Source organism: Dipodomys merriami, unplaced genomic scaffold (genome assembly GCF_024711535.1).
Source record: "Dipodomys merriami isolate MVZ:Mamm:240054 unplaced genomic scaffold, mDipMer1.0.p SCAF_21, whole genome shotgun sequence".
Lineage (NCBI taxonomy): Eukaryota > Metazoa > Chordata > Mammalia > Rodentia > Heteromyidae > Dipodomys > Dipodomys merriami.
In genome coordinates this window covers 19,020,790-19,045,445 of record NW_027203493.1, presented here as the reverse complement: position 1 = coordinate 19,045,445, position 24,656 = coordinate 19,020,790, and the positions used below count along the sequence as shown (strand labels likewise).

General features: G+C 33.3%; 1 protein-coding gene across 4 annotated transcripts in view; it reads right to left on the bottom strand.

The window, feature by feature from the left end:
- Positions 1-24,656, bottom strand: part of Immp1l (inner mitochondrial membrane peptidase subunit 1) — a 65,839-nt gene that overhangs the window by 29,548 nt on the left and 11,635 nt on the right. For 3 of the 4 annotated variants that reach the window (XM_070032665.1, XM_070032662.1, XM_070032663.1), the window contains exon 2: positions 14,913-15,024. The gene's annotated coding sequence lies outside the window, so the exon portion shown is untranslated. Of the gene's footprint in view, positions 1-4,377; positions 4,635-14,912; positions 15,025-24,656 lie in introns of all 4 variants that reach the window. The other variant, XM_070032664.1, reaches the window with a different exon arrangement.

Sequence of the window (24,656 nt, the reverse complement as noted above, 5' to 3'; positions counted from 1 at the left end):
TTAAACTTACTGTTCTCAGCTCTCAAGTACCTAGGATTACCGGCCTAAGCCACAGATAGCCAGCTCAAGTCTGGAATTCTCGTAGAAGAAAAGACCTTTTGTTTTAAAAATATGAAAAAAAAATTCAAATGACTGAGACCACAATTATAGGACTGTATACATCTTATTTATTTATTTACTTACTTATTTATTTTGGTCATGGGGCTTGAACTCTGGGCCTGGGTGCTGTCCCTCAGCTCTTTAGATCAAATCTAGTGCTCTACCACTTAAGTCACAGCACCAATTCCGATTTTCTGGTGGTTTATTGGAGATAAGAGTCTCATGGACTTTCCTGCCTGGCTAGCTTTGAACCTCCATCCTCAGATCTCAGCCTCCTGAATAGCTAGGATTACAGGTGTGAGCCACCAGCATGCAGCATATGTATAAATCTTAAAGTACAAGCAAAAACTGACGTATATGACATATATATACACACAGGTGCATATATGTATATATGTATGTATGCATGCATGCATGCATGCATGCATGCATGTATGTATATGTGTGTGTGTGCAGTTACACATACTTGGACTTAAAACTCTGGGCCTAAGAGCTGTCTCTTAGCTTTATTGATCAAGGCTGGTGCTCTACTACTTGTCACACTTCTACATCTGGCTTTTTGGTGATTAATTGAAGATAAAAGACTAGGATTTTTCCTACCTGGGTTGGCTTTGAACTCTAAGTCTCAGACCTCAGCCTCCTTTGTAGCTAGAATTACAGGCATAAACCACCAGAGTCAAACAAATAGTATTTTTTAATTGAAATAAAGGAAAAGAGTTCAAGAACTTGTGGTAGAGTCCCTATCTAGAAAGTATAAAGCTCTGAATTCAAATACCAGTACCACAAAAGACAGAGAGAGGAAGAAGGGGAGGGAGAGAGAGGAGAACAAACAGTAGAGGGGAAAAGAAGAAAACACAAAAAAAATCTAATAGCTTTGCTACATCTACCTTCTTCGGACAAGGAAAAAGTAGACTTTAATATTACTGAGATTTTTATGATTTTAAAATTCAAGAATACTTAGTCAAAATACTTTCACAATAAAGATAAAGAAGAAGCAACTAAAAACATATGTCCATTTCAAACCTTAAGTGCAAGTTATTTTGACAAGTAGAGAACAAAGACTCATTGAGATATAGATAATGAATAATATACTGTACTCATCAGATAAATAATTGGCTCTCACATAGCAGACACTCAATCAGAGTAATTCAAATTTCAGCCACTTCAAAATCAACTTCAGGGCTGCTTGTGAATTGTTCCAATCTACAAATGTTAGTTAAATCTACTGCAATACTTGCACACTGGTTATTTTTTTATTTTGCAGAACTGAAAATTAAGGGCACTCTGATCCTCATAATCTCTGAAGATTTTTTGAAACTTCTTTATTCCATTCCTACAGGCAATCAATGACATCTAAGTATTCACTGCTGGAACCCAACTAGTATTGAAATAACCTAACTGAATATCAACCAAAATTCAAAATCTTGACTGTCATATTCCCATCACAGAGCTCATGAATGAGAATCTGTGTGAGTAGTCACAGTTTTAATAAATTCTCAGAAGGAACCCCTAGAAAGTTCTTTGTGCTAAATTTTGAGATCACAGAACCATTGCTCAACGTTTTCAAAAGTTTAAAAAGATAAGTATTCATTATTCTAAACTAAATATCACCCTCGTAACAATTCTATGAATTCTTCAATTTGATTTCATAATGCTAATATTTCAATGTATTAGATTAATCCAGTTTTGTTTTCTAAAGTTTACTTTTACATATCTAAAAATCAATACTCTATAAAGCATAAGCAGTTGAATCTTTAAATACAAGCAAATACCAGCTTTGAAACAAAAAAAAAAAACAAAATTAATACCATTTATCTATGAATAATCTCCTAATTCCTGTAAAATCCATTTAGTTCACACAATGTAACAGTCAGATGGGCAAGAGAGAAGGATATTATTTCAAATAAAAGAAATATCATTTAGCATCATCATAGACTAGTTGTCACTGTTGCCAATCTGAAGTCATGCAAGCACTTTAGAGAGATACTAAGTCTATAAACCACCAAAAATAAAACAAAACTAAACCCCACAAGTTGACAAAGGGTGAACTAACTCAGCAATGATACTCACTAGACACTATGCTGAAAATGAACTATACAATTTGGGGGAAGGGATGTAAGGAGGAAAAAACTGGGAGAAAAACAGGGAAGTGGTGGTACTGTTCAAAAAGAAATGCACTCATTACCCAACTTATGTAACTGTAACCTCTTCCCTTTACATCACCTTTACAATAAAAATTAGGGAAAAAACCCACAAGTTTATCATCTCTTAAATACTCAAAAATTTCTGACTTTTACTTTGCTATATTGTTGCACTGAGATGCTATCTTAAAAAAAATCTAATTTCTCTTATATTCCAATTCATTTCCAGAAATACCTCAACTCTTTTTGGCATCATTGTAATCATTTGTTCTGAAAATTAGTCTCTACCATTGTAAGATGAGTCAAATTTCTTCCAAGTTAGCCACAAAACATTCAATTCAAAGAACCTACATCCATAGGAAAAGTATATACATCATTGAGAAGACCTTACATATTTATTTTGAATTTAATTAAAGGGTTTATTTGGGAGTTGCTAAAAGAAATAACAATGCATTTTACAAAAATTAAGAATGATACCTAACATGAAGGAAAACACTGACTCTCAGAAGCCACTTTTAATAGATAAATAAAAAGTATAAACACTGAGGATGTTTAATAAAAGCTTCTGGACTAATTTTGCTTTGAAAGGAAAGGTGCTTGATAAACAATTATATGCCATCACTAATTACTCTAGAAAGTTATCCTACAACAATAAACTATCTGGCTAGGAAAAATTGAAATTATGCAGTAACAAATATTTTAGACTTGAAATACAAATAATTACAATCATGAGGCTAAGAAAAAGATTTCCATCCATTTATTTCATCATGATAAAAATACAACATTCAGTAATGATCAAATATTTTATTTACTTTTTAAATAGTAAAAATATGAAAGGCTAAATAAATCCTTTATAAATTAATTCAACAATATCTAGTAGAAATATTGTTAAGCTGATTCATTTAAAATGTAGCAAAAATGAAGAAAATACATTTTGTACTACAATAGCTTAGAACTAGTTAAACCAAACCCTTAAGAATAACAAGTTTACTAGAAAGATCTGATGGGAATAAAAAAATAGCTCTACTATACTTTATTATATTCTGCTTGCTGATTTTTTAATGAAGGCTTTATATAGTGAATACAGGGTCCTATATATAAACAGATATCAGGGGTACATTAGTATATGATGTAAATCCAGATGATTACATTTTATTCCTACAATTTTATAAAAATATTTTGGTGAACTACATTCAGTTAAAAGTTTTAAAGTTTTAAAACATTCAGACTGAGGCTTTATAATGTATTTTAATACATGATTACTAAATCTAAAAGCACCATAATATAAAATCAAGTTCTATGAATATTTTTAAATTAAGTACTCTAGGATCATAACACTGACAACACTAATTATCTTTTCTAGCCTTGGCAGTTATGTTGCATACTGTTTGGGTGACTGATGGGATAATTTCACTTCATTTTCTCTGGTTTATTCTGGATCGTGTAAGAGAAGAATATTAAAATAATTAACACCTCTAAACAAAGTACTTGATAAAGTTTTAGGATGAAACAAAATGCTAAAATAACTAATGCAGTTATTCTAAAGAAAATAATATTTTTCTTAAACTAACGTGTTCTGGAAAAACAACTTGATTGAGGATCACTGGTTTTTACAAATAAATCATGAAGTATTAGGAATTACTATCATTAGATTTGATGTAAAGGTCATATCTTTTCACAAAGAGCCCTTTGATCAGCAGTTTAAGCTAACATTGCCTTAATTATCAAAATATTCTGTCAATAGATTTTTATGTTGCTAAGTGTTTTATGAAGCAAAAAGGGTTCAGCAGAAGCAACTGAAGAAACCAAAAGTAGGTAAAATATATGACAAACAAATAATTTCAGCTTCCTATACTTACAGAAATTTTGAACACTTCAACAATTGTCTTATATCTAAGAGAACATAATAGTATTTATATTTATATGTAAAATCAAATCTGCATCTTTACCAATAGCAAACACTTTATCTGTCAACTAGAAAAAAAGTGAGACCATTAATCACCTTTTCTATTTGAACAATCTAATAAATATTGAAAAATAGTTTAGTTTGCACATGTCTCATAATTCATAAACTACGTAGCTTAGAATAAGGTTATATATTATAAATAATAATTAGTATATTCTTTGCCTTGATCACCTGATTTTTTTGTTGTTGTTTATAAAATTAATCACAGTTAGCAGGGCAGAAATCGCTTTGAGCTTCATGAATGACATCCAAGAGATGGGAAAGGATTAGTTCTCAGTTGCTGCCAGTTACAGCGCCAGGTGGCTTTTTCTGCAGTGAAGGTGTTACCGATAATCCCATTACACTGGTACTAAATCTTGCAGACATCAAAATTATCACCGAGGTTCCTTTTCATCCCATCCTTTCCAAATGACTGGAAGTCGCTTCACCTGAAAGAAGTCAAATCCACATGCAGCTGCTGTTTTAGCAGGCAGCAAACTCCCTGAGAATGCCAGTCATGATTCAATTTTGCTGTGCTGGTGGCCCCCTATTCCCTGTCCAATAATACATCTGTTAAAAAATCCTACAGCTACAAATCAAGTTTAATCCTACCAGGGACCTCATGTTGGTCTTGTCTTCCAAAAAGGCAGCAGGTTCTGCTGTCTATCTCCGCTAGTGTCTAGGGAATACCCTTTAAATCCCAGCTCTACTTAGAAGAATAAGCTAAGGATCACAAAACATGACCTCAAAAACCCTGATATGACTATATTCTGACCCAGAGGCATTCATTCTAGGTGAAGATTAGAACTTTGCATAATAAGATTACACAGCAAGTGAATGATATCAAGGGACTATCCATATGCAGCCGCCTGGTTTTGTATAGACAGCCTGTGCTGTGCAATATGCAGCGCAGACGAAAAAAAGCTTGGTCTTTCTAGCTGAAATAAAATAGATTCACATAAATTAGTTGGCCATTTCCAGATTCCTAAATCCCCTATTACATGTTTTATTGACAGCTCCTGTGAGGATAGCACAAATGTTATTCCTTTTTATTCTGTGCTTCTGTAACAATCATGCTCTGTAATTGAAATGTACATAGATTATGTCTAGAAATTAACATCTTGTTTGCTGTAATCTTGGATTACAATTGACTGTGTACATAATAAAATTAGGAAATCAATGGATGGATTTATCATCTCTAAGAAACTCTAGGTATTGTTTAAAGAGGAGTTTAACAATTGGTGACAACATTTTAAATGAAGAAGTCAAAAGGACCAGTCAATAAAAATTAACTGAATCAAAGATTACAACAGGCACTAATACCTACATGAAAAGGTAGATGGCATGAAAATTAGATCATCTCTAAAAATTTAGAAAGCATAAAAATCTCAGATCTCTTGGGTAGGCAGTTTTCTCTAAATCATATTCCAGCAAAGGTCATTTACACATGACAAGTTCTGTGGTTATTCTTTAAAAAAATAAAATAAAAGGAGGGAAGGGAATACCTGCAGTATTTAATATAAATTTAATTATTTTATAACCATACTTCAAAACTCACAGTTCTAATTCAAGATTTTATCATGCCTATGTTTTTTTTAATATTTCAGTGAAGTAACAAAGTATACAGAGTATTTTAAATGTAATAAATTCTAGATATATTTAATTATTTTTGTTCCTTTTATAATTTTCTTCACCTAGAGCAATACTAGCTATTAGCAAAGTTAAACAAAAAAGTTTCATATACATTTGCACAAATACCTGTTCAAAAATTCTAATGACTTTAAGAATTCTCAGCTTTAGTTTTTAAAAAACATACCAAACCTTGCTATAAGGTTCTTGTAAAACTAAACTCCTCAGTGTACTAAAAATGAGGCATATTTGACAAGCTTTATTTGCTCAAATTTCTGAAAAAAAATCTACATCTATTATACCAGCCACTATCTAATCATCAACCCACTAACTTCAAGCATATCTGCAGTGTCTGATAGGTACTTGGAAGTCAGATGAAATAATCTTTATTTTGTGTAATATATATATATATATATATATATAGAGAGAGAGAGAGAGAGAGAGAGAGAGAGAGAGAGAAAGAGAGAGAGAGAACGAGAGAGAGAGAGAGAGAGAACGAGAGAGAGAGAGAGAGTCAAAAACCAATGGTATCAGTGACGGAGCTACAAAAATGCACTAAGCAAGTTCACTTACATAGCATGTGAGTTTTCTTTGGTTACTAGGAGTACAATATGATTTTTAAAAAATGAGAAATGCAAGACAATACATGTTTCAGTCACAGATCTTGTTATGGTTGCTTAAGACTTTATGGAGTTTACAAGTCCGGGAAAGTACACATTAAAACCACTGTTAGGTTCTGACTAATTGAAATATGACTAGTTCAAACTGAGATTCACTGTGAGCATAAAATACACACTAGACTTGTGAAGATAATATAAAGAATGAGAGTTGAATATTTTAGTAATAATTTCATACTGATACATGTTAAAAAGATAACATTTGAGCTATAACTGGCTTTAAAAAAAGTAATTCACATTACATTTCCATTGTGCGGCACTGCTATAGAGTTACATATGTGAAATAGTATGTTTGTGAGGTAAATGAAATTGTAAGCTAAATAATACAAGTACCAACGACAAGGGTTATGAAGAATAAGCATTCCTGTATTAAATCTGATAGTAAAGACATTAGAAGATTCTGACAATTTTGACTTTTTAAAAATAGTTCAGCTTAAGAATAGTACAATGAGAATAGAAGAGCTTCCAAATTACTATCACATACCAAAAAAGAATGATGTACTATAGTGATTAAAAAAAAAAAGCTCCATTCCAGTAAATTTAAGTTTAAATTTTTATTGTCCTCCTGGACAATTTCTGTGTGTTACACCTGAGTGCTACAGATACAGCAACTTCAATAAACATGTCTGGGTTTAAAAAGGGCCCTATTTCTTTCCTATGGTGCTATGTAAATTGCTTACATTTAAAAATTTTAAGTGTATTGAAGTATTAACTACAGAGGTTTTTTAGCAGTAAGAATATTTTGGAATATTAAAATAAGGAATAATTTTATAAATTATTAGTAAGCTGCTTTTCCATAGGTCTTTTCACCACATCCATCAATAAGCTTTTCTAACGGTCTTTAATAAAAATGGCTTTACACAAATAAAACTAAAAACTAATTTAAAATAATGTTACATGTACTTAATTTAATTCAAGAAATCATCTAGAATGAATTCTGATAACTGATACAACTAAAATACATTCATACTTGTTATACATTCAGATACAATTTTAATTTAAAAAAATAAGGTTATATAAAAGTACCTTTTTCATAATTATCCTTTTATAATCCTTTTCTAAAATGTTAAGATTACAAGTGAAATTTGAGTATCCATGATGGGATAGATAAATTTAAATAAATTACTGCCTAGTCATACCACCTTTTTTTCTACTCTTTTAAAATTATATGTTCATTCTTCATTGACTTGCAAGTACCAGACATTTACACACACACACAACATACACACACACACACACACACACACACACACACACACACACACACACACAGAAAAACAAAATAATAATTACAAAAAAACTTTGTGACTATCAGTAGATGAGTGCAATGATATTCAGTAAGTTAATCTCCAGACATCCAAATTCATGAATAAAAATTCATCAGTTTTAAATACACTGAGCCTATTAAGCAAGAACAAAAGCATATGCACAAAGAGCTTTTAATATATTTCAAAGCCCACAAGAGCCGTGGTCTCATTAAAATTATAAATTACACAAACATGGAATGAAGATTCAAACTTCAGTGCAGCTAAGCAGATTACAGAAAACCCCGCGTTCCATATGATAACACACCATGGCCCTCCCAGATGGGGGCTTGGAACAAAAAGGCCATCACCACAGCTAGGGAAAACCTCCTTGTGATCTCTGGTTTCTGTTCAGCAGATGACAGCCAAATAATATGTTGATTATTCTGTTTGTGCTGCTAAGCTTGTAAGATGGAATAAAAGCGATATGATCTATTGTGAACCCAATGCTAATGTGTTGTTCCACTCATAAATAATATAGTGAATTTATTTTGAAACTATCTTTTATCTGAATATCAGTTTTTAAATGCATGAATTAAAATAAAAGCTGGGATAAAATAATAGTTAATTTGATGCTTCAAAGTAGAAATATGTACTTGATAAGTGAAAAATATCTAAATGCTTAGTGGAGAGTCAAATACAAGCACCTTTCTTTAATTTAATTTTAAAAAGGCAATTACGCTCTTATAAATACAATATAAAACTATAATATACTAGATGTAAACTCAATAATATACATTACTGAAAGATGAAACTAAAACACTGAGTATTTAAAACCTGTTTTTTATAGACTAAGTGTTTAACCAGAACATATAGTTAATATTCCTAGGAAAAAAGAGTAATTGCTTTAAAAAGTATAAAAAGTTGTTTAAAATGCATAAATATTTATTACCTGGGCACAAGGGGAAATCAAAAGAAATCCTACTTAAAACAACTTACAAAAAGCTTATAAAATAAATTTTAAGTATGAGAGCCAATGCTATACTGCTGTGGTGACAAAAAGTTAAAGCCTAATTTTCTTTCAATGAACAAATTGTATATTATATAATATACAATTTATCAGAATGGACTATTCCCAAGTGATATAGTTAGGACTGTGTCTGTGAAAACTTCAAAAACTGTGTGTTTCATAGACAAAAATACTTATGAATATTACAGTGTTGAAAAAACCCCAAAACTAGTACATTTATTTTCCCAACCAGAAATTCCTCTCAGAACTATTTAGCAGATTCTCATTAAGGACAAACTGACACACAAAATAATATACCTTAAAGATTCACATGAGACAAATATGAATAAATACATTTTTTTCTTAATAGAAAGTACATATTCATGGTAGATATAATTCTATCTCCTTTTACTCTGTCTCTAGATATAGCTTGAGTTCCAAAAGCTCTTGCGATTGAGTAGTCAAAAGGTAAAATAGTCAAAAGGTAAAACATTTTATCAGAGTGACGAAAGCTTGTATTCTTAGCACCCAAAAGACAGAGCAGAGATAGGATGATTGTGCATTTGAGATCAGTCTGGACTACATAGTGACACTCAATCTTTAAATAAATAAAGAATCAAATAATCAGCAAAAAAAAATACTTGGAAAGGAAAACTTAGAATATAAAACAGCCTTAGAATAAACATTTCTTAACAAGAAAAAACAATAAGCAAACGATAAACTAGACCAACTTAAAATAATAAACTTCTATCCTCACAGGATGAATAAAAAAGTAAAAAGAAAAAATATGAGAAACTGTTATAATATCTATATTTAAAGATTCATATTCTGACTATACAAAGAATTTCTACAGATCAAACAAAAAGACTGCCCAACAGAAAAATGTGTAAAATACGGACACAGGCACGTCACAAGAGTATCAACCAAACAGCCAGAATGCACAGGAGAAAATGCTCACCTTCATTAATTATCAGAGAACTATAAATTAAAGCCATAATGGTTTAATATATAATACCCACTAGAGTATGCAAAATGAAAAAGACAAGGAGAAAAAAAACAAACACTAATGAATGTGTGGTGCAAAAACAGTTCTTACATACTGTAACTGTCAACTGGCATAACTACTTTAGAAAACTGGCATTATTCATCAAAGCTGACACAAACATATTTGAGATCAAGTCATTTTTTTTTTTCAGTCGTGGGGCTTGAGTTCTGGGCCTGGGCATGTCCCTCAGCTCTTCAGCTCAAGACTAGCGCTCTACTACTTGAGCCACAGAGCCAATTCCAGATTTTTGTGCTTATGTGGTGCTGAGGAATCGAACCCAGGGCCTCATGAATGCAAGGCAAGCACTCTACCACTGAGTCCAAGATCAAGTCATTTTACTTAGACACACCACAAAAGAACACACCCAATAAATACATACTAGAGTAGAAGACTTATATGGAAACTACTCAAATCTCTATTAATATAGATTAATGCTTGATGTGTTCACACACTAGAATGCAGCAATGAAAAATAAAGTTTAACAACCTACACGAATCTGGTAATACTCAAAACATTTTGTTGAAAGGGATTTTAGAAAAAATAAACTATACTGTAGGTTATGTAGCACTTCATGTGTGTATATATACACATACACACAATAGTGTACATACACTTGTGTGCATATGTATATGTCTATATATAAATATAACAAATACAACACATACACACACACACAGTAAAGCTAGTCTTCACTATTAAAAATCAAGGTAGTACATATCCTTGTGGAAGGAGAAGCAAGAACATGGCGATATCTTAAATGCCAATAATGTTCTTTAACATTTATGGATACTAGTTTCAGGGGTGTATTTAGTATGTAAAAAACTAAGCTAGTCACTTAAACCTGAGTATTCTTCTGCATATAAAAGATAGTGTTGTACACAAAACCATAAATATTTTTTAAAGTGGTCAAAATTCATGTCATAAGAAATTTAGGAAATGACATGTAAATATAAACTAGAAAACTGAGGGCTGTTTTCCCTCCGTACTTACTTCTTTCTTTCTTTCTTTCTTTCTTTCTTTCTTTCTTTCTTTCTTTCTTTCTTTCTTTCTTCCTTTCTTTCTTCCTTTCTTTCTTTCTTTCTCTTTCTTTCCTTCTTTCTTTCTCTCTTCCTTCCTTCCTTCCTTATTTCCATTTTCTTACTTTCTCAATTTCTTCTCTTTTTATGGAAGGTTTGAAACCAGGGCCCTTCTACTTGTTAAGCAAGCACTCTACCACTTGTGTCACAAGTCCCAGCCCTTTTTGGTTCAGTATTTTTCAAATAAAGCCTTTTTGTTTATGCCCAGACATAGGACTCCATCCTATTTACACTTTCCCTAGAGCTGGGAATGGTGACACATGCCACTAATCCCAGCTTGTTGTTGGTTGAGATAGGAACTGGAGAATTTTTTTACCAGGTCTAGTCTTGAACATCAGTCTCCATATCTCTACCTTCTAGTTAGCTAGGATTGCACACTTAAATCACAGCATTTAGTTAAGTGCTTTCATAGCTACTTTAGCAATCAAAATTTCAAATGCATAGTGGAGGCTCATAAATAGATGAGCAATAGTCATTTGTGCTATCTCTGCGGACTATAGTCTGCTGTCCAGACCAGCTAAAAACCTCAAGGTAAACTCTAAAAAGTTACTATACATTCTTATGCCCTTAATTAATAGATAAGATAAAATTGGACTTAAACTCTCCTCTAAGTAATGTATAATGTCAAGCAACTGTTTGATTTGAAATAGAAGTTAATAGGACTCACTGACAACAAAGGCAAAAACTGCCTAGAAAAGACCAAACAAAACAAACAAGGGGAAAAAAATCACAAATAGCACCCAAGATACGTTTACCTCTCTAGGACTAAGGGAAAAAACATTCTAACTCAGCATAACTGTGAGGAAATAACTTTATTTTAGTTCTGTATGATAATTCACGTTCACAATGACAACAATGAACTATTTATGAAAAAATACTAAAATTCTAGTTTAAGAAAACAGAATATAAATTTTATATTGTAGAAAAATAGTGATAAAAAACATTTGGACCACGAAACAGTAGGATCAGTTACAAAGAAAAATAACAAATGAGGAATATGCCACTTTATAACCAATACATAAACTAAATACTCAAGCTAAAGTGTCTCACTTCACATGAGCATATACAACAGTTGCCTTTTGGAAGATCAATGTGATGAGGTTCATTATCATTTTAGGGGCTTGTGCTAAGCCAGTCCTTGGTTAGTAGCCAAAAGAATATTTGATAATTTCTGAAAGCTATCTTGGCAAATATCCAAATAAATGACTGGACACACTTAAGAACTCTGCTTTCATTTTGTTTATTTTATGACTGCCACGGAGACAGGTTGTTCTGGTTTCTAGCTCTAACTTGCTAAATATCCTTGTTAAGTGAATCAATCTCTCTAGCCTTCCTTAGTTTCTTCATAAGTAGAGTAAAGGAGCATGGCATTGTTAGTAAATAGAATGAGTATGCAAATAAAATGAAAGAAATGGTTATTTCATTAGGTCCCATATCTAAAACTACATTATATTTATATGTAGTCCACGTTAAACTATCTCAAAGTATGTCACGTTACCATATACTCAAAACCTACAAAAAATAAATCTTTTCCAACATACACTTTTTGTTGTTAAATTTCTCAGTTACTTAAATTGCTGTAATTATCTAATTATGTGATTTTAAGTGTAATATTTTCTAAGCAAAAAATAAATCACTTGTCATCTGACAGATTAAAAAGTGATATAAAACCAGGATAATTGTGTGTGTGTGTGTGTGTGTGTGTGTGTGTGTGTGTGTGTGTGTGTGTGTGTGTGTGTGTGTGTGTGTGTGTGTGTGTGTGTGTGTGTGTGTGTGTGTGTGTGTGTGTGTGTGTGTGTGTGTGTGTGTGTGTGTGTGTGTGTGTGTGTGTGTGTGTGTGTGTGTGTGTGTGTGTGTGTGTGTGTGTGTGTGTCGGTCGTGGGGCCTGAACTCTGGGCCTGGACACTCTCCCTCAGCTCTTCAGCTCAAGGCTAGTGCTCTACCACTTAAGCCACAGCACCACTTCTGGCTTTTTCTGCTTATGTGGTGCTGAGGAATTGAACCCAGGGCCTCATGAATGCAAGGCAAGCACTCTACCACTGAGCCACCTTGCTAGCCTATAAACCAGGGTAACTTTTAAAGAATGTTTATTTCAATGTCATGAAACTGAATATGACTCCTAAAAAGTACAATATTGAACAAAAGAAAAAATACATCAAATTTCATAAAGATTAAAAAAGCAAAATATAAATATATCCCTTAAGAATATTTATAAAAATTACAAAATCACATGCAGGTTATATAAATATTTACTGCAAAAGGTAGAATATTGGTAATCTATAAAAGGAACTAAACTGGATTGGGTAGTACACACCTATATTTTCAGGACTGGGAAGCTGAGCTGGACTTAAGTCCAGGGGTTTGAGACTAGCTTGGAAAATGGGAAAATCCATTACAAAAGAGAGGAGAGGAAGAGGAGAGTTGGAGAAAGGAAAGCAGGAGAGAAGCAGAGAGAGAGGAGTAAGGGATAGAGAAATAGAAGGAGGGATGGAGAGAGGGAGGTAAAGAAAGGAGACAGGGAAGAGGGAGAGATGTTATTATCAAAGGTTTCTTGGATGTCAATAGTATTCTTGGTTACATGGACATATGGTACATAATTATTATATAATTATTTGCTATGTTATATACATGTTTCTATATCATGATGTATCACGTTGGTTTTTTAATATAAAGTTTAAATTGATAAATTTCTTAAATAATAGTAATATCTTCTTGTTGAAAGTATTTCTCTAGTATAATTTTTTGGTCTATATTTCTAATTTTATTGCAATATTTTAATAAAAAAGTAAGTTACTGTGCCTAATTCCACTCAGTATTAATTAAAAGTAGATTACACAGGTTTTTGCAATGACAAATAAATGACTTTAAAGAATATAAAATCAGTTATCCTGCTTGATCTTTGTTACTCTTGATACTTTTAATATTGATCTTGATATGGTTGCTATCTTTGATACTGATCTTGTTTCTGTTTGACACTGATATACTGCTTGATACTTTTTCTTTTTTTCAGAAAAATGTAATCTTAGGTGGCTCAGAGGTAGAGTGCTTGCCTTGCACGCATGAGGCCCTGGGTTCGATTTTGCAGCACCACATAAGCAGAAAAAGCCAGAAGTGGTGCTGAGGCTGAAGTGGTAGAACGCTAGCCTTGAGCTGAAGAGCCCAGAGTTCAGGCCTCATGACCAGCAGAAAAAAAAAAAAGTAAAATATATCTAGACAGCAATTTTCCTCAGGCTGCTGTCCAAAGACTGAAATATCAAATATCTCAGCTTGAAGTAAGATGATGCACATTTTTGTAATCTATTTGGGGAGCACTGTGTGTATATATGAGAGTCCCTCACAGGTCAGTCACACATAACACATTTGAAGTCTAACTCAACATCACTCTTTTTAAGTACAGGGCACTATGTATACTAGACAACATGATTTCTGAGTTACCAATACAGCTAAAAAACAAAAATTACACTGAAATACACAATATAACATATATAATATGTAATATATAAATATGTATATTGCAACACAGGTTGCCCAGTACAAATAGATGCAACATTGTAATCATTTCCAATATTGCCTTTTGAAAAATAAGAGTAGGAAATGTAAATTATTACAAGACACATTATCATTGCAATGTACATTACAAAAAGAATTCAATTTAGGAAATCCTAAAAGTCTTACTACTTATAGTATCCTTCATTGTATGGTTGCTATTATTACTATTAGATTCCAATGAACTGGAAAGAGATAATGAAATTTGGCAAAAAAGATTATCTTCACACTCACAAAGTTCTAAATTATCAACATGTTGGCAACAGTAGGGCACTGATATAAAAATACAGTTGCTTTTATTGCATACTGTCTTTGTGTGTATGTGCATGTGTGCTTGTAGCCAAGGATTTCCCTCTTCAACGGGTACATCTAAGTAGTACTTAGCTCATCTATTAAGTGCCAATTTTACAAAATTATATTGTGTCCAGCAGGGAGCAGCATTAACACAGTCATTTGAACATGAAATTGATGGAAGAAAAAGGAGGATAAAAGCTCACTTACCATAGGTATGTTCTAAAATACATTCAACTTTTAGAGTAGTCACAGGGTTTCCAGAAAAACAATCTAAAGCATGTCTCAGAACAAATGCAGATGATCCATAGTTTTAGGATATCTAAAACAGGAAACCAAAATTACATTATGTAAAGACATCTCTGATCAATGTTGATCTGAATTAATGGAAAATATGATTAAAGATTTCCCACTTAACTATTAAGTAGCATCTTACTGTTAGTAGGTCAATGAGACAAATTTGGATATTCAATGACTCTGTATTTTTTATCTATTTTTTTTCCTTCTTTTTCTCAGTTGTGGAGCTTTAACTCAGGGCCTGGGCACTGTCCCTGAGCTCTTTTTATTCAAGGCTAGTGCTCTACCACTTTGAGCCACAACCTTCACTTCTGGCTTGTTGGTGGTTAAATGGAGGTAAGAGTCTCACAGACTTTCCTGCCTGGGCTGGCTTTAAACGGTAATCCTCAAATCTCAGCCTCCTGAGTAGCTAAGATTACACACATGATCTACCAGCTCTTGACAATACTGTATTTTTTAAGTAAGATTTTTGGAGACAAGATCTAGTTCAGTAGCTTACTAGCTTTGGACTTATGATCCTCCTGTTTCAGCTTCTCCAGTGCTGGAATTAGAGTGACTGCTACCACATGCAGTTAAAACCCATCAAATATCTTCTATTTCAAGTAATAGAGAACATGTCAATATTCACTTCTACAGGTCAGCATGAATATATGAGGTTAACTTTAGAATGAAAACATAGTAGTTTAAAAGTGGTATAAAAGACTGATTAATCAGATATTTACTGAATATAAAGACTATACATGACATTGCAGAAAAATCTCATTACCAGATATAAGATAAAGATAATGATAAAGATTAAAGATAAATAATGTCTCATTTGACATTGACTTGAATGTAAAGCCATCTTATACTTTTATGACTAAAGACAAAACGCTTTATTTAAAATAATGAGTTTTCGTATGTTGTGAGACAATCTCTTAACTATTAAAAATCTTTGAAGTTTGTTAAGAGATTAAACAACATGTTTATATTATAAATTTATAATAGAACTACTTAAAAAGAGGCTGTAGATGGTTGAATAGTGTTCAACCATGCTTGGAACCATAGAACATGATTGTTATTAAAATATCATGTGCAATATAATTAAGGTAAGGATTAATATAAAGCATAGTAGACTGGGAGATCTTAAGACCAATAACAATGTCCTCATAAAAAAGAAGAACACACAGAGATACAAAGAAGTGAAAATGGAGGAGATTGAAAACTAGAAGTTATACTATCACAATCCAGAGTAATAACAGCTATCAGATGCCATAAGTGGCACACAAAAAAAAAAAGGATTCTATGCTAGAATCTACAAATGAACGTTGCACTTCTGATCTTGAATTCAGGTTTTATAACCTCAATATTTTTAGAAAGTGAATTTCTGTTTTGTTAAGCCACCACAATCATACTAATTCATCATGATGGCTCTAGAAAACTTCAAGAAATCAAATTTATAGTAACCAACACTTTAAACAGAAAAGTCCTAGATTGTCTTAAAGATACTGTTGATACAAATTCAGATACTCAGGTAATTCTGATGATCTTGAAAGAAATGAAAAGGTAGGAAAAACTTTTTTTTTTCCCCCAGGCTGAGGACCGAACCCAGGGCCTTGTGCACGCCGGGCAGGCGCCCTTCCGCTGGGCTAAACCCCCAGCCCCAGGAAAAACTTTTACTGTGCTATTTTGCTAGAAGAAAACAATACCATTTTTATACTGTTCATTAAATTTAAATATATCTATTGTCAAAATAGAATGTTTGCAGAAATACAAAATTTAAAGTGGTTCTAAAGACGTCTCAAGCATGAAACATGGATACACTATCAGTCTACAAAGAAAACACAATCTTTGTTTAAAAGTGGAAGTAAGTTTAGCTAAAATGTGTTTTACTGTTGTGTGGAAAAATTTGTAAATAATGAACTCGGATACTTAACTGAGGAGGTTTCCAAACAAGTGTTTGGGAAAAAGTAACCAGCAAGAACCTCATGGATTAAAAAAAAATCTCAGCCTGTCTAGATTATAAAAGATAAAATATACTCTGGGGAAGTAGTCAAGGATATGGCAGGAAAATCTTTTTTGAAGAGATGAGGAATGTGACTAATAGGTTCATTCAACCAATGCAGAAGATGACAAGAATGAGGTTATCCAGGAAGGATATGTATAGAACCCTATAATCTAAGGGCACGGATCCCCTTGAGAGGGAAAAACCACAAGACTTTTGGGAATATTGTACCAAAAGAAACACTACTGGCAAAAAACAAAAAACAAAACTCTTTATTCTTTATACACCTGTGAAAACTAAAACTCTGGCTAGATTATTAAATTCAGTCATCCTAAAATAAAGTAACATATTCTACCAGTACTTAGAAAATACCTTTTAAAACAATAGGTCAATTGTTCTTGAAGATGCTTCAATAAGTCACAAAGATCAAATTCAAAATCCTTTATTACTGTCTAAATAATTTGTCATCTACATCTCAATTTCTATTCTCAGGATCATATACCCCCCCCCAAAAAAAGACATGGGGAAAGGGAATACCTATACACACATACACAAAGAGAAAGAGAAAGAGAGACAGAGAGAGAGAGAGACAGAGACCGAGACAGAGACAGACAGGGAGAGAGAGACACTACTATCTTAGACTGAAAGAGACACACATACTGGATGAAATGAAAGACAGATAAACTCCCCAAATTCTATAAGCAGTAAATGGTCTGATAGAGATAATATACTACAAACATGTGCTACTCTTCAAGAAAGGGGGAAAAATGACTCAACAGGTAGTGGTAAATCACACAGAGTGGTACCATAGGCCAAGAGAGTAAGGGCATTCCAAGAGTCCATGTACCACAGCATCAAGCCTCAGAGAATTATTGCCAGGCCTTTAAAACTAAATTTAATGTAATTTCCAAGTTGTTTTTGTTTTTGCAAAAATAGAAAAATTCATCCTAATATGCATGGAAAATGTTAAGGAATACTAAATAACCAAATATTTTTAAAAGAAGAGATCATACTCCACTTCAAAAGGTAATACAAAATTACAGTAACCAAAACATTGTGGAACTGTCATGATAACAGACCTATAGACTATCAGAATTAAGATCCTAGATATAAACCTTTGCATAAATGATCAAATTATTTAATACATATTGCCAAAACCACTCAATGAGAAAAGACAATCTTTTTAACAAATGGTTAGAGATAATTAGATATCAACATGCAAAAGAGTAAAGTTGTATGCTTACTTTATACTGCATATAAAAACAAATCAAAATAGATCAGAAATCTACATGTAAAACTATAATATTCTTAGGAAGAAAATAGTGCAAAAAGGCTCAATAACACTGGATTTTCAATGATTTCTCAGATCGGATAAACAACAAAAGAAACAAATAGATAGAATGGACCTCAATAAAATTAGAATCTTTTGAGAATCACAGGGTATTATTAAGATGATAAAAACAGGCAACCTGTACAATGTATAGGACAGTATATAGTGTACACAATATATCTATAAAGGTCAAGAAATATAATGTACAAAGAATTCCTACACCTCACTAAATGACAAAAAAATTCAAAAATATACAAAGGATAGAGAAAACATTTTTCTAAAGATAATATATATAGCCAGCAAGTATAAGAAATGTGTTCAAATTAAAATCATGTTGAAAGTTAGGCACTAGTCAATCACGCATGCAATCTTACCTAGGAGGCCAAGATCTGAGAATCTTTGTTCAAAGACAACACAGGGAGAAAAGTTCAAGAGACTTTATTGCTAATAAATCAGAACAAAAAACAGACTGGAGGCATGGCTCAAGTGTTAAGAGTCTCAGTCATGAGTAGAAAAGCCAAGCCAAAGTGTGGTGTGAGTTCAAGTCGTAGGTACAAAGGAGTAGGAAGAAACCCCACAAGGCGATATCACAATAGAGCACAATAGAGCAAAACAGAGCACAAAATGAGTATTAGTGAATATGTATACAATGCTGGTGGCAATTACACAGGAAAATAGTCCAGTTGTACCTCAAAAAACATAAGCATGGAATTTCCAAATGACCCAGCATTTGTACTTTTAAATATTATGTTCAAAGGCAATGAAAGCAGCAACTTATAAGCCAAAGTTCATTGAAGAATGATTCCCAGAGCTAAAAGGTAAAAATGATTCAATTGTCTATCACCAAAATAAACAGATAATACAGATAGAAAGACAGAGACAGAGAGAGACACATACATTTATAGTAGAATATTATTCAAACATAAAATGGAATGATGTTTGGATACAAAATAAAAGACAGATGAACCTTAAAAAAAAGTCTAAGTGAGAAACATCATACAAATTGGAAAAAGAATAATGCTAGCCAGGCATGGTGGCTCATGCCTGTAATCCTAGCTACTCAGGAGGCTGAGATCTGAGGATCATGGTTCAAAGCCAGCCCAGGCAACAAAGTACAAGAGACTCTTATCTCCACTAACCACTAGGAAACTGGAAGTGGCGCTGTGGCTGAAGTGGTAGAGCAATAGCCTTGAGCTGAAGAAATGAGGGACAGAGCCTATACCCTGAGTTCAAGCCCCATGACTGACAAAAAAAAAAAATAATAATAATGCTTATATGAAGTACCCATAAAGCAAAAATTCATGAAGATGAAAATAGAATATGTTACTAGGATGAAGGAAAAACAAGCTACTGGAGTTCTAGAAATAGTGGTGATGATTACACAACATTGTAAATATACTTTGTGCCACAGAATTGTTCACTTAAAATTATTAAAATGGTGAATTATATGTGTATTTTGTAGTAAAAAAAATTTTTTAAGAGCTCAAGACCTTGAGCCAGCTCTGAGGCTGATATCAATACTTCCCATTACTGAATCAAAACTGGGCTACTAATTATATTTAAAGCCAACATATTCTAATGCTCAGTGGAGAGAAAATGATAACTACACATGATAACTATTAATTTTCATGTGAGTTGATTTAGGAAGTGTTAATAGAATAAGGAAACATGACTTGCTTAATTTTTTAATTTAGAATATAAAATTAAATACAAAATTATTTTCAAGCGCTAGAGATGTACCTCAGTGGTAGAATCCTTGCCCAGCATACACAAAGAGCCTAGACATTCACTCCCCAGCAATACAAACAAACAAAAAAATTATTTTCAAATTCTTCATGTTTTTGAGAAGTTAAAAAATAATTAAACCTTTCATGCTGGGGAATAAAACTGGCATTAATAGTAAAAACATAACATTAAAACTCTGAAGATTTTTAAAAATTTTTTGAAGCCCTGCGTTTCTGCCAGAAAACCCTAACCGAAGATTTTCCTCTAACCTGACTTCTGCTCTGGAAACACAAAGAAGTCTAATATATCTTTCCAGAAATTATGACAGAGGTGGAACAGACTTGTATTACCTCTGGGCTAAATCCATCCTCTCCAGTTGCTTTCATATCACATTTTCTCACCATCCTAATCATTCTAAATATATATCCTCTGCAATAAAACAAATCTATCTCATTTTTTATGTAACTATTCATAAACTGGCTATGAAGAGGAAAGTAAGATAGAAAGTATAGAAGAATAAGGATACTAAGCTGGGCGCCGGTGGCTCATGCCTGTAATCCTAGCTACTCTGGAGGCTGAGATCTGAGGATCGCAGTTCAAAGCCAGACCGGGCAGGAAAAGTCCATGAACCTCTTATCTGCAGTAAACCACCTGAAAACCAGAAGTGGCGCGGTAGCCCAAGTGGTAGAGTGTTCGCCTTGTGCTGAAGAGCACAGGGACAGCGCTCAGGCCCAGAGTTCAAGTCCCACTTCCAAAAATACTAATACTAATACTAATACTAATAATAAGGATACTGGAGTGAGACAGTTAAGCTCTATTGCCAACCCTAGCTCTACCATTTACAAGCTATAGTAACATGGAGCAACTTATTTAAGCTTTATGTAACTTACAGCTTCTAAATTTATTAATTTGTAAAATGAATAAATCCTATATAATATACTCCTGTTTCATTTGTCTGTAAAATAAATAAAATGCAGATAATATACATGAAATATTTTTTAAAAAACGTTTTGGACCATACTAGGCATTCAGAAAAAATGTTACTTATTTTTTATAATTAACGACTAAAATATCCTATGAATAGTGCAAGGAATCTGAAAAAGATATTAAAGAAATCTTTTGGCCAGGTAGCAGGAGCTCACACCTGTAATCCTAGCTACTCAAGAGGCTGAGATCTGTATATTGTGGTTAGAAGCCAATGCAGGCAGGTCAGGAAAGTATGTGAGACTCTAAACTCCAATAAACTACATAAGCCAACAGAGGAGCTGTGGCTCAAGTGACAGAGTGCTAGCCTTGAGCAAAAAGCTCAGGAAAAGCATCCAGATCCTGAGTTTAAGCCCCAGGACTGGCAAACGAAAAAGAAAAATCTTTTGTCTTCTATTGGCCTGACCATTTTCATTTTCTCCCTTGCCCTTTCTCACACATACATTACACTCATACACACAACCATCTCTTAAACCTCTGTTCCCCTCACACCAAGGTTACAACATGTAAAAATGATCTGATTTTACTGAATATTACACTTTACTTGCCATCTACTTCTAAATATCATTTGACTTTTAGGATTACAATTATAGAAAAATCTGTCTAACACAGTCATAGAACAAACCATTATTGCTAAATCAAATACATGCTTTCTAATCATTTTACTTTTCCTTTGCTCAGTTTTAAAATGTTGATTTTCCTGAAAGTTGAATAATTCAAGTTATTTATGTGATTTAGACTGAAGATTTGTACTTTATTCTCTATCTTCCCTCATGCACAAAATTCTCCGTTATTTACCTTTGTGTGTGTGGGGGGGGGGTTGCCTGGGCACTGTTCCAGAGTATTTTTGCTCAAGGTTAGTGCTCTACCACTTAAGCCACAGTTCCATTTCTGGCTTTTTGGTAGTTAAATGATGATAAGAATCTCACAGACTAGCCTGCCAAGGCTGGCTTTGAACTGTGCTTCTCAGATCTCAGGCTTCTTAGAAGCTAAGATTACAGGTGTGAGACACTGTTACCAATTACTTAGCTCTTCCTATTAATTCTACTCCTTATAGTAATCCCTTAACTTGTTCTTTTCTCTTTATCCCAAACACATTTGTAGCTATTTTAGCCATTTCATAATGATAAAAGAGAATTATTATGTCATTGTCTTGCTTACAGTTTCTCAAGGGTTCCCATTTCCCATTATTATCAAGGGGGAAAAAAAACTACAACCTTATAAATACTCCATCTGCAAAAGGTGAACAAATGCAGCAGTAGTACTCACTAGACACTATGTTGAAAATGAACTATACAATTTAAGGGTGGGAACAGGAGGGGAAAATGGGGAAGCAAGGGAAGGGGTGACATTGTCCAAAAAGACATGTACTCTTTACCTAACTTATGTAACTGTAACCCTTCTGTTGTATATCACCTTTATAATAACAATAAAAAAATTTTTTTTTTAAAATAGTCCAGCCAGGCACCAGTGGCTCACACCTGTAATCCTAACTACTCAGGAGGCTGAGATCTAAGGATCATAGTTCAAAGCCAGCCCAGGCAGGAAAATCCGTGAGACTCTTATCTCCAATAAACCACTAGAAAAACCGAAGTGTTTTCTAGAAAAAAACAAACAAACAAACAAAAAAACTAGAAAACCACTGTGGCTGAAGTGGTAGAAAGCTCACCTTGAACTGAAGTACACAGGGACAGCGCCCAAGCCCAGAGTTCAAGCCCCATGACCAACAACAACAACAAAAAAAAACACTCCCTCAGGACTTGACTAACTTCTCCAATATCCTCTTATCACTTGTATAAATCATGAAAACTATTGACACAGAAGTATGAAAAGATTTATTGAAGGAATAATCATTCCATTCTCAATAATAGCTCTCAAATGCTTTTATCTTACACACATTCTTCAAACCCCAGACAAAACTTCTTTCTCATAAGAAACTCCCAAGCCACCCCTCCCTCAGCATTTTCTGCATAGTTTATTAGCATACTTATCTGTCTGTCTATCCAACTGTGACCTTAAGTACTTCAGAGACCAAATATTTTTTCACTTGTATCTTGAACACCCTAGCACTCTCTGAAATGCAGTATGCACTCAATAAGTAATTGTTTCATTAATGGCATATCTAAACAGATACCTTTTTAACTCATCCGTAAGTTCCTTATCCTAATGTCCTAAATTCAATTCTACTGTATCCTGGAAAGATCAAGTAAATGGGATTATTTGGGAGTTAACAAAAAAAGAGATTCTATAGATGTATACATATTGTGCTTCCTAAATTACAGCTATGAGTTGAAGAAGATATAGTAATAAAGCAATGTAATAAAGCAAAGAAATAAAGTAATAAAACAGACTTTTTAGTAGTCATCAAGAAAGCATCACTATCATTACCTTGAGAAAAACTAAAAAGGAGGCAAATACAGTAGAGAATAAGAGAATTTATACTATAAAAGCCTATAAGATTATCTGTAGTTTTTCAAAGTTTAAAGGTCATCAAAATATTCATTAAGTTTGAACACTGGACTGCTTTGTCACTTTTTCTTAGTCTTCCTACAGTACAAAATTAGCACAGATTACAAAACTAGTACAAACTACGTATTATGTCCTTTGTAAGTGCTAAATTGTTTACTATGTGTTGTTTACCTTGCTCAGAGACCACCCTCATTACTGTAGTCTAAAATGACAAGATTAGGGCTAAGCATGGTAAATCACTCAACAATTATTTTAAGGGATTTAGACAAAAAAAAATTGGAGTGGTAAAAACACTTTGATGTGCATGCCAGTACTGGGTCTTGGACTCTGTCTTGGGCACTGTCCCTTAGCTTTTTGCTCAAGGCTGGTGGTCTACCACTGGAGCCAAAACTCCACTTCTGGATTTTTGTTAGAGACAAGAATGTTCTTCCTGGAACTTTCCTGCCCTAGCTTGCTTAAAACTGTGATTTTCAGATGTCAGCCTCTTGAGTAGCTTATGACTACAGGCATGAGCCACTGGCACTGAGTATGAAAACAATCTTGATCAACCTTCATTGGCCGCAAGGGTTTTCTTCTCTGAATATGTTTCTTTAAGAATAAAATGCAAAACAAAACCCTGAAGTGAAATACTCCAGTCACTATTTAGTAAGACAAATTCAATTCCATTGAACCAGCCAAAAGGTTTCAACAGGTCACTGGAAAGTAAACCAACTCAGTGGCAAAAATTTCAGTGAGGTCTGAAAGTATTTAAAAGCCACCACTACAGTGGTACTGTGATACTGCCTGTTCTCCCAGGTTCTTGGAAGGCTGAGGCAGGACTGCTTGAGCCTAGAACTGGACAACAGCTTCAGCAACATAGCCAGATCCTCATCTTTCAAAACTATTCTTCAAAGTTGTCACTGACCACTGTCAAAATTAATAGTCAATAAGAGCATCATAGTGAAGGTAGTGGTTTAACAATACCTTTTAGTTTTGATACAGCTCATCACGAATGGCTTTTAAAAAAATCATCTACTCCCCACTCCAGCTTAGTTGATAAATAAATAAAGCTGTAAATTACTTGTTTCTCTATATTAAAACACACACACACACAAACTCATATTGTAATAGAAACCTATTAGGAGTTCACAAATCACTAGAAAAATTGAGTACAAACAAATTCTTC